The 12,216-nt window shown below is 43.0% G+C and overlaps 1 pseudogene; it reads right to left on the reverse strand.

The window, feature by feature from the left end:
- Positions 1–3,476, reverse strand: part of LOC147965234 (protein FAR1-RELATED SEQUENCE 5-like) — a 39,879-nt pseudogene extending 36,403 nt beyond the window's left edge.
- Between the last annotated feature and the right edge of the window lie 8,740 nt (positions 3,477–12,216).

Below are 12,216 nucleotides of genomic sequence, written 5' to 3' on the forward strand. Positions count from 1 at the left end.
TAACAACTCAAGTAATCATTCAAAACACATGGGCATGTATTAGACATGATACACTTCAACTTAGTCTAAGGGCACAAGTTCATATGAAGCATGGAGTTATATGATGCTTGCAAAAAGGAACATGTTGTTAACAGGATGATAGATTTAGCATGATGGCAACTTGAGAGCAAAAATGAGACAAGCTACAGCAAGTTATATGGCAACCAAGGGCATGGCATCAAAGTACACATAACAAAGAGCAAATAACATCAAGGCATTATATACATATGACTCATGGACTAGTGGGAACCATCAAGACAAGATTGAATGTTGTAACAGTTTCAGCAAGTGTAAAACAGCAACATCAACATAGCATGTTTGCAAGCTTGGAACAAACGTCATATGAATTATAAAATTAACAAACTTGGCATGTGGACAAACTACTCATATTAAAAACATGTAATGAAAGCATCTCCAAAAGAGGCATTGATCAAACTATAACAAGCTCACAACATGGCATCATGAAGTTAACAGAAAACTAGAACACCATATAGGCATGTTCATGGCAATGAAAACATATGCTACAGGACATATATGTGGCATCAAAAGGAATGGCATGATATAGCATAATATGGACATCAAAACATGTCAACTAGGCATCTCCAGATTATGCATGGAATGGATGGTAGCTTCAAGTTAACAGAGCAACATATTGTAACAGTTGCAGACTTAGCAAAAATCACTAAGTCTCAGAAATCAACAACATCAAGTAGCACACTTCACAAACTTGTTCTATTCACCACAAGGCACATAAAAATACATGGATTGCACCACTGTAAAGACGGCATGAAGATTCTCCTAAAACATGTAGACATGATGCACAAAAGATCAACAAAAAATGCAATGAAAAAGACAAAACAGCAAGTTATGACAATTTCAGCAGGTTATATCATTTAGCACTTTCGCAATGATGATTAAGGCATCAATATGGGCAGTATCATGCATGCAAAAGACACTAGCATGTAGAGAACTCAAAGATGAACATTTCGATATATCATACACTCAATTTGGACACACATGCACAAAGTTGTACCACTCACAAATATGCAACATGATATAGTTTTCTGGGGACTTAGCAAAAACAGAGGGGCTTACATTGGGCCACTGGGCCAGAAGGTGAGGTAGGCCGAACAAGGCGGAGCTGGGCCGGACGAGGCCGGCCCACGTGAGGCAGAGGAGGCCCACGAGGGGCGAGCGGGCGAGGTGCTACCTCCTCCTCGTACCTAAGGCACGAGCGGACGCAAGGCGGCGACGGCGAGCAGAGCAGGGAGGCCGGCGACAAGGGGAACCGGGCGGAGGCGGTGGATCCAGAGCGGGGGACGCCAGATTCGGTGAAGGCCGGGCGCGGGGTAAGGAAGGACGGCGGTGGTGGAGAGCTCCTACGGTCGGCACGCGGACGGGCCGCGGTGGCAGGTCGCCGGTGGGAGGCGCGAGGAGGCGGAGCTCGGGCGGCGGGAGGCTCTCGGGCGGCGGCGCGATCGGGATCAGGCGGCGGGGACGCGGGGCTCCGTCGGGCCCGGTTCGGCCCGGCGCGGGCCGGATCTGGGCTTGGCGGGCCCGCACGGTGGGAGGCGTTGATCGGCGGCGGGGTTGGCGACATGGCGCCCACGAAGTGGCTCGGAGTGGCGGCGGCAATGACGTGTTGGCCTCTGATTGACCGAAACATGTGGCGGCTGGACATGTCCGGCGAGGGTGGACATGTCCGGCGGCGCAAGGAAGAGGAAGGCTAGGGTTTATTCGTGAATTTCGGGGGGAGGGGGTGTTTATATAGGTATAGGGAGTTAGGGGAGTCCAAATGAGGTGTGGTTTTCACCCTCACGATCGTGATCCAATGACGGAGAGCATGGAGGGAGTTTAGATGGGCTAGTGGGCTGTTCTGGTGGGGGGCTGGGATGCAAAGAGAAGGGAGGTTTCGGTCAACGTCGTTAACCGTTGGGGCATCAAAGGACCTCCAAATGGAACGAAATTTGACAAGCGGTCTACCGGTGATATATCAAGACCACTCGACAAATCTCGGCCCATTCCAAGAACATTTTTCTCCCGCTCATGAAACAAGGTCTGAGAGGTGCAACGAGTGCATGGGAGAGTGTCGGATTTCGAAATGAGAGTGTCGGATTTCGAAACGGGCACCGGAGAAGTGACCGGATGCAAGAGACGAACATGAATGCAAATGATATGCACATGATGATATGGCAAAGATGCAACACGCAAGCAAATGACATGGCAACGACAGCAAATAAATAGAAGACACCTGGCGGATCGGGCTCGGGGCATTACAGTTTATGAGGAGATACAAGGCCATGGTGTGGTGCTCAACCCATGAGTGTATCATGTAGGTGTTTTCGCCACACAACTTGACGAAGATATGTGCATTACAACCACATCGCATGGTCGTAACCTTATGACTTTTCAGTGATGGATCTTTAATATCCTTGCTTTTCTGAAACACGAAACCTTCCCTATTGCACATGAAACACTTTGTCCGGACAACGTCCTTGTTCAACTTTTTTTGTTGTCCAACATGAACTCCAAAACCCACTTGATGTGCATAGGGCTTGTAGAACTCCTCCACAGCCTCGAGCCCTTCAAATCTCATCCCTGCTTTAGGTTTCAGTTTCTCGTCACATCTTAGTGTAAAAGCTGAGCACTGAAACATAAATAATAAATAATAGTAAGCATCGTCATGCATAATTCTCTTAAGTTGAAAAATAGCATGGCGAAGGTAAGTTTGTTAAACTCACAAATAGAGGAATGTTGGCTTTCTTTTTCGGCGTAGCAAATTCTTCCTCATTTACTTCATCATGCGAGCTATTTCCCAATCCCATAGCTGCAAATGCATCTACGTTATAAGTCATCCAAATCTAGACAACAAGTATACATGCACAGCGCACGCAAATATTACTTCTTTTCAATGTGTTACCTGAAGCCCCATGTCTTGTACTGAAGCACAGTTCATGTTCTGTAGTTGTAGCACTTTGGACGACCACATCAAGGCATGTGAGATGGGTTTGCTGACAGCTAGATGCGGAGGCAAATGCAGAGTAGCCTCTTGGTTTACGGAAGGAGGGTGAGCAGGTTCCTTCCGTTGTAGTCGAAACAGCTTCCATAGCAGCAATAGCTGGCATGCTGCACAGTTGTGGCGTATCGCGCGAGGAGACTTGGCCTGCTGTGCAGATCGGGAGTTGGGAGATGCTTTCCGTTGTGTTCATCGTGATGACGTTCGCCGTGCAGGTAGGCACTTGGTAGATGCTTTTCGTCGTGTCTGTCACGGCGACGTTCGCCGTGCCGATCAGGACTTGGGACATGCTTCCCACTGTGCCTGTCGTGGCGACGTCCGTCGTGCTGATTGGGAGTTGGGTCATGCTTCTCGTCGTGTCCGTCATGGTGACGTCCGCCATGTTGATCGGGAATTGGAAGGTGCTTTCCGTAGTGTCCATCGTGGCGTTCATTGGTAGATGGTCATGGCCGCCGGCGAGGTGTAGGTTGCAACGTTGACTAAAGATCGGAAGAGATACGATTGGGGATTGGGGAGTAATGGGCTGGGGACCTTTTTGGAAAATTCACAGAGACACCTGGGCTGGATGCGGGCGTGATTGTGCAAAAGGAGTGCAGACACATGTGAGACACAAGATTTTGATCGGTCAGCTCACCAGAAGCGGATGCAAGGATTCACAAACATATGTGGGTTCACAGAATACGACGACATATATATATATATATATATATATATATATATATCTGGGCTATTCTGTTACGCGTAACAAAATATTATTCTGTTACCCTTCTTGAACTGATGGTTTCAGGCGGTTGTACTGATGAATTCGAGACGGTTGAACTGATGCTTTCACCTAATAGAAAAATATATACCCCCTCCTCTTCCTTCCACCGACCACCTCGCCTGTGACTAGCCGCGCCGCCCCACCTCCCCGCACGTAGCCTCCGCGGAGGCCTCTACCAGTTCCGGCGCTCCGCTCTCATGCGCCGGCACGAAAGGACGTCACGGTGGCCGAGGCGGCGGGTTTGGCTTTTCCTGCCGCACGCGCGCGGTGTAATAGCTCGCTCCGGCGACCTCCGCCTCGGCTCTTGCTACTTTTCTAGAAGCTTCGAGGAGGTTCTACAGCTCCCCCCGCTGAGCTTCTCGTCTCTTTCCAGGTCATTGAGAGCAGCACGCGCCGCGGAGCGCACTAATTTTTCTGGAATTCCGAGAATCTCACACACGGGCTAGGCCTGGAGCTCCGTTTGTTTCCAGGCGATTGGTGGATTTGTTTGGGGAATCCAGTGCCTCTTATGCCCGAATTTTGTTGGCGGAATCGGTTGGCCAGAGGAGCAAGGTAATGCCCCGCCTTCTAGAACCTTCTGGAGTTATCTCGATGTACTATATGCTCAGCTCCGCATCTGTGTGTTTGCGCATGTGCTCCCATTCAGGTTAGGGGCAGTGACAGGAAGAGAGGCTGGTCGCGATAACGTCCCTGTCGCGGATGCTCTCCCTGGCCGGCCCGATGCAGCCGTCGGGGCCTCGCCGGATTTTGAGGACGTAGACCGCCATCAACCTCGGCGAGCCCATCTTCGACAGTGAGGTGTTGCCGTCGTCGCTCGTGGAGATCGCGCCCATCCTCCGTGTCGCCAACAAGGTCGAGGCGGCCAACCCCCGCGTCGCCTACCTCTTTAAGCTACCATTCCTCTCCTCTGCTTTTTTCAGCACTGCTACACGGATACTGTCAGTCAACACAACACTCTGCTAAACTGTACTGCCTTCTTCTATCGTGAAAGTTAGCCTGTGTTACAAATTGCTTTTTCTGTAAAATGAACCTAACCATATTTTGTGCCTACTTATGTCATGCCTCAATAGTCAATACTAGTCATGTGCATCAGCTTATAGGACTACAATTGCTCATTTTTTATATAAAGCTCTATGAATCGCACGCAGCTTTTGCCAAAATTACTGCTAGAAACCCACACTTCTCTTTCCCGAAGCCACACTTCTGAACTTGTGGTATGACAAATCTTCGAGCTGCTTGAGCGCTGCGGCGTGGGGTTGTTGGGGGTGAACGGTTTGAGCGCTGCGGAGTTGAACAGGCTCTGGTGACCATGGTGAACGGCCTGGGGTGGCGTAGGTGAACGGCCTTTGCGCTGAGGCGGCGACATTCGAGGAAGCCGTGGCTCACTAGCCTGTTCGGGTCATTGAGGATCAATGTTTGAACTCGCATATGTAGAGCATGTATAACGTCCATGTGCAATGTTCTGAGCTATTTCACGGCTGGAACAAACAGAATCAATCATCGCGTACGTGGTCACTTGTGATTTTTGAAGAAACAGAACCAGTCGAACTTTAGCTTTCATTAGAAGTGAATGTCACCTGTAAGTGAATAGATACAGTTTTCTGTAAATCTGGTTAGACTGCAAATTTGGACACAGGAAGGCTGCGCCAAGGAACTGACCATGTTGCTTTCTTTATTATAGTTTTTCTGGCAGTTTGGGCCTTTTCTAATTAGTGAAGCTCAACTCGTATTGTGCATGTTATTTATCCCTTTTTTATCTCAAAAAAATTTATCCCTTTTTGTGTTTTTTTCAAATATAATCTGGCAGCACATTGTTCTAAATAGAAAAGAAGTGTCATAATTTGTTTCCCTAATTTTCAACTTTTTTGTGTGGCTGTGGCCGTGGGGTAGGTGTGTGAGAGGGCAACATTTTTAATAAACAATATGTTTTTTGTGAAGTTCAATTTTTTAACACCATTTTTTTGAACCTTCGAACTGTTCCACCTAAAGAGTTTGAACGTTTGCTGGAATTGAGCAAAAATCGTTTTCCAAACTTTTCAAATGCTTCAAATGGAATCTTTTTTTTTATTTTGAACTTACTGGGATTTTGCATTAAAATCTTTTCAAAACACAGAACTGATCATTTTTTTAAATTCAGACTTCTATGTTTCTATTTTTTGAAACCGATTTTTCTTGTTTTTAATTTGAATATATCATTGTTTTTAATTCAAAATGTTTTTTAATTCGAACTGGTCATTGTTTTTTATTTGAACTGATTACTCTCTCTAATTTAAAATGATCATTCATTTTTTAATTTGAACTAACCATGGTTTTTAATTCAAATTGACCATTTATTTTATTTCAAACTGATCATTGTTTTTAATTTGTACTGATCAATGTTTTTAATTCAAACCATTTTGTTCATTCTTGCACGCACATCAAACTGTCATGTATACCTTCTTTCAAGAAGTAGCAATTATATCATCAGACATAAAATTTTCCATATATAATACACGTACAAGAATGACATATACACCGCATAGACCGCACATTTTCATACATGAATGACATAACACGCTCCCTACTATTCAGATTGATGCGGAACTTGATGCACCATAGTGTACATGATGCACCTTCCCTACTGTTCAGATTGGGTAGATCATTCGGTTCCATAACATGCTCATCCACGCGACGCACGGAGGCAGACACATTAGTCACCTGGAAGACAGAGCAGGAGCAGTTGCGCAAGGCGGAGCTCCGGAGGACGCCGCACCCAGCGGACCATGGGACGGCGTGCCTTGGGGCCCGGTGGGGTGGCACGTCGTGGGTGCCGGCAAGTGCGGCTGCAAGTGGCTTCTAAGGTCTGATCTACCTACAATAATCAATAATGTATTAATCCTGCAGTCATGTATCCAAAGTGATATTCTAACAAATTACTGGAGTTCGGCTGCTCCCTTACATAGCAATACTGCTACTACTACTACTACTACTACAGATTAAATGTCATATACATGTAGCCTATACTAACATAGAAGAGATTAAACATTGTCAATTTGATGTAACTTTTTTGTTCTATGTACTGACATAGCAGTAATATAAGGCAAGACATTTGAAGGATTGCTCACACTAAAATAAGAAATTGTACTAAACTTAAAATAAGATTTGCACTGAACTAAAACTAGAATTTGAACTGAACTAAAATAGATCTTTGTTTAGGCATTTAAGCAAACACCTAACGGCAAAAAAAAGTGACTGACATTTAGAAATAAAGACGATGGTATAGAAAAAATTCATGCAAGAATGAGAAGTACGACTCCGACATTTTAGCAACAAACAAATGACTAGGGTAGCAAATGTCCAAACTGAAACAGACCCATCTCTCTCTCATATTAACTCTTTGTCCATGGATCCATGTGTTGTAGCATGTGAACTCCAAAGCTAGCAATAGTAGTAGCTTCCATCTTGTATATCCCAATCCCAGGCTGCATGACTACCATGGACTCATAACAAACCACTTATGCATTTTAAACAAACACCTAGAAGGCACGACAATGGGAAAAAATCAATTGTTGAGTTGCAGACTAGTGAGCCAACCATAGAATAGAGCGAATGGAAGAGCCTGAACAATCCACAACATATACACACGAGAATTGAGTTTCTGAAAAGAATTTTAGTTATGATGTACTGAACTAAAACCACGTCAACAATTTGCAAACAGAGGTAATAATATACTATAGGAGGAATTTATTTCAATGTTTTTCAATATTTTGAACTTAGGGTTCTCGCGATTCCAAACATCTATATTTCTGTTCTGCGAAGATCTTGACTTTTTCCTGGTGACAAATAAAATTGCTATAAGAAGTAGTACTGAATTCCTGCATCACGCCTTCAAGGGTGAACCACACTGGAAGCTTGACCAAAATCCTCATGGGAGTTTATATTTGAACTAGCTACGGTTTATTTTTTGAACTTACCTGGCAATAATACATGAACTCTAGCACCCAATACAAGGATCATGCGACAATCTGTAAACAAAAAAAAATATGTAGGTTAAAACAAAAGTTGAAATAGCAGACAAACTCAAAGAAGCTAGCATCAACGATCTTCTAAGTGAAGCACCATAGGTTCCCAATTTAATACCACTAAAGAGTACTACAATAATTCTGTCAAAATTAAGTACACAAAGAACCTTCACATCAATCCATCACAGGATCATCCATTTTACATTCCATCCCCAAATATGCATGGCAAGTTTCAGAGTTGGAAGCTATCTAAATTAAGCCATCTAAAAACTAAGTGATACATATATGCAGGAACAAAACTAGCTCTAAATGAGTAAAAACAGAGTATCAAGAAGATTCATCAAATTCATACCAAAAATGCTGAAGAAGGGAGAAAGTTGAGCTGGATGAGGAGGTGAAACACAGGTGGCCTGCACGCGGCTCTTTGAGTGACCGGCGTCGGAGCAAGAAGTTGGACTGATGAGCGGGAGGGGAGGCTGGGCTAGCTGCTGGAGTAAGCCAACAACCATGTACTGCTGCTCGTGACGAACTCGACCTTCCTAATGCCATTGGGTTGGACTGAACACATCTCAACTGTGCATGTAGAGACTACAATATACACACCCATTCCTCATATTGCAATAAATAGTCACATATTACATCTGGGTGATATCTCTGTACTTAGAAAGTTATCGAAGGTGAACTATATTAAATGTTTATAGTCCACATGTCCATGGTTGTGGCGAAGATACTTAATTATATATATGAATCTGTTGTTCATATTGTAATATACAGTCCGCATGTCCATGATTAGCAGAAAATGCTAATCTTTTGACACATGGAAACCAATAGCTGTGGCGAAGATACTTAATTATATATATGAATCACAACACACACAGTGTTTGTTCTTCTATAACACATATGGAACTGGGTATGTGCTAACATTTTTGAACTTAGATATAAACTTGAGCAGTACCAACTACTAAACAAAAAGTTCGGTATATTGATCTTAGAGATTATATATTGGTGAACTTTTTCTCCCTACAGAATCGTTAATCAAATAGATGTACTGTTCGTGAGGTTTTATCAACATGATAAGTAGTAGCAGTACTACCCTAGGTGGCAAAGTAATAGCGGCACAAAAGAAGGCCACCATCAACAGTGAGTACTACCGCGACACCTAAACTATGTGTTGTACACGCTTGCTTTACATAGTACTACAAGATTTTTATGGAAAAAGGTACTAAAACATTTGTGAACACGAGGGCATACAGAAGTTGTACTAAGGGTGTGAATTAGAGCGACCGGAAGAGGATGCAGCAGCCGCACACACCACCAGATAAGTTCTCCTGTCTCCAGAACACATGTGTACATACACACATCTCCATGTACAACAAACAAAAGAAATAGTTGACCTCCAGAGTTTTTGCAAAGTGAATTATTTTTTGCAACTAGAGAACTTGCTACACTTAGCAAAGGTTAACTACTAATTTCCAAAAACTGCAGGATGTCTACTTCCCTGAAACTAGAACTTTTGAACTTCACGTATGCTCATATATGTTGTTTCTTTTGAATTCCCTATCAAATGATCGGTTTAAGTAGCTGAGAAAATTGGCTCAACCTCATAGCTACGAAAATGAATTTGACTGAACCTTCAAACATAGAAAGTTTGAACTTCGCTCAAAAGCTAAATAGTTCAACCACATACATACAAGCATAAAACATGTAAATTTTGGTCCTGTTTAGACATATATCAGGAGAATATCTAGAGACCTCCGCTCAAATTTTTGTGTATGAACTGTCAAGCGAGCAGCAATTGAACACACGGGAGATGTGGGGATGAGATGATGAAACACGACCTTCAGGTGTTGGTGAAGAAGAACTGTCGTCGAGCCAGTAGTGGATAGAGGAAGAAGGCCACATGGGAGGAAGCAGGGGGCAGCTTCGATCGACGGTCAGCCATGGATGGGGTGGAGCAGAGGTGTACCACCACCCATTACCACCATCTTGCGTCACGCGTCGTGCGTGTCCTCTGGATCCCTAGCGCGGACGTGACCGCTGCGTCCTCTGCCTCCTACCCCACAGAAGATATCGCCGCCAGGAATCGTCACGCGGAGGATGTCGGTGGTTGAGGCGTAGTTCTCCATGGGGAGGGGGCCACCGGCGTGCGGCGACAGGGCAAGGGGTGGTGGCTCCTGACGGCGGGGCGAAGGATGGTGGCGCGCGGCCATGGGGCGAGGGGTGGTGGCGCGTAGCGGTGGGGCGAGGGATGTTGGCGCGCGGCGGCAGCTGAAGGGGTGGTGGCGTGCGGCGATGGGGCAAGAGGTGGTGGCGCACGACGGCGGGGCATGGGGCGGCGGCGAGATGGGATTGGGAAGTGGGTGGTTTGGGGGGAGGCGGGTTAGTGTGTTATGCGGGATCGAGCTGGTGGGCTGGATTCGGGAAGCTGTAGCTATGTCGCGCGCGCTATATAGGGCCGAGGGGTAACAGAATAATATTCTGTTACTAGTAACAGAATAGTCCAGCCCTATATATATATATATATATATATATATATATAGTGTTACTATTCACCTCCCAGGGTGCAGAATAAGTTATTCTTTACCCGAGGTAATTTTACGATCGCTTTCTAAATAAATTACGTTTAGAATATAAATAGTTACGTGTAGATTGATTCAATATGTAAAATTTGGTTTTAAAAAAATAAAAATATAGGTTATAAGACCAGAAAAGTCACATTTTATGTATGTTTTACACTATGGTTTTACATTCGTAATTTTACGTAACATAAAATAGTTTTTACGGCGAGTACATATTTTCTTATGTTCTCTTTTTATGTATGAAATAAGACAAAATTTACGAAACATAAAAATACGGTGCATTGATATTAAAATAAAGAAGGGTGAAGAATAACTATTCCTCACCCAGGATGACGAATAGCGTGACCCTATCCATCTTACCACCCAGTGATAGTTACCCCACATATCTCATATACTACCATATGGTATTCTATATACTATTTTATCATTATAAGTATGTTCATATATTATATATAAGATAATCCAAAGTGGGTAACTTGAAAAAATTGCAAGTTTGCCCGTGATTTTTATTATATTTGTGAAATACGTATATATTTGTACGTAAAATAGAGCGTATTGAAAATATGATACATACTACCTAAAAAGTACTATATATACTACCTAAATATTCTTATATACTAGATACTAGGCGGACATACTCTTCAATTTGGTAGATACTACATACAACATACAAATCTCAAGTGGTGGTGACTACCACTGGTGGTAGATAAAATTTGTCATATATATAGAACAAATTTTATCTACAAGCATTGGTAGTTACCACCTACTTGTATGGCCTCCACGTGTCCCCAAACGATCGGGTGTTGAGCTATCGAACGTGGGCAGAATCCTTTAACCCGCGAGCAGCCGCACGTAATTAGGAGATGGAAAGAGTATTTTTGTTTGGATAAAGCAACTCCTGATTTTTAGGTGGGATGGTACGTCAAAGAGTCAATTACACTCGTGATACCACAATTTGACGTAAATGGTCAGTTTGATGCTAGAATTTGTGGTGTACATTGAAGAGGTGCAAAAACTTGGCTCGAACGTGCAAATACGGTTATTATGCCGTTTGTATATGGAATCCATGCTGACTAGGTGTGTGGACCCCGCTGTCAACGACTAGACCATGGACAAGGGGCATGTGGCCTGTTTTTTTATAAAAAAATCGGAATATTTTTTTAACAAGGAAGTCCACATGGACGTGGAATTCTTCAACTCAGTGGCCAGCCACCTGTCATAAAACAAAATCAAAAATGGTGGCGCGCTCAGGTTTCGAACCCGCGACCATCTGCAACAAAAGATGCGTATCTAATGACTATACCATAAGTTTTATGCTTTCTACTATGGATAACAACGTTTATATATCGCCATTACGCAGGTGGAGCTTAAATGGGCTGCAAATATTGCGGCCCATTTGCACCAACTATTTTTTAAAAGATATTTGTAAAACATAAGTAATAAAACTTATATTCAAACATTTATGTGTTATAAATATTATACAAACAAACGATGATTAGTAAATATACAATCGTGTATTATATTAAAAACATTTAATTAATATGGATATTTCTGTGTTATATATTTCGATAATACAAACATTTTAATAATAATATAATTAACATGATGAATTATAAATGTGCATATATGTATTAACTTAAATAATATACATGATTGAATATTCAAATCAAAATTGTAAATGTTAGAATATGAATATTTTTAATTATACAAACATTGAACTATAAAATGTGCATATAATTATTAAAATGCTTGTATAAGTGAAACAATATTTTAGTGGTAGTTTATGAAATATTTGTATTATATAAAATTATAACTTTT

The sequence above is a fragment of the Triticum urartu genome, chromosome 6A, assembly GCF_056163025.1.
Source record: "Triticum urartu cultivar PI428250 chromosome 6A, HENAU_Tu73, whole genome shotgun sequence".
NCBI classification, from domain to species: domain Eukaryota; kingdom Viridiplantae; phylum Streptophyta; class Magnoliopsida; order Poales; family Poaceae; genus Triticum; species Triticum urartu.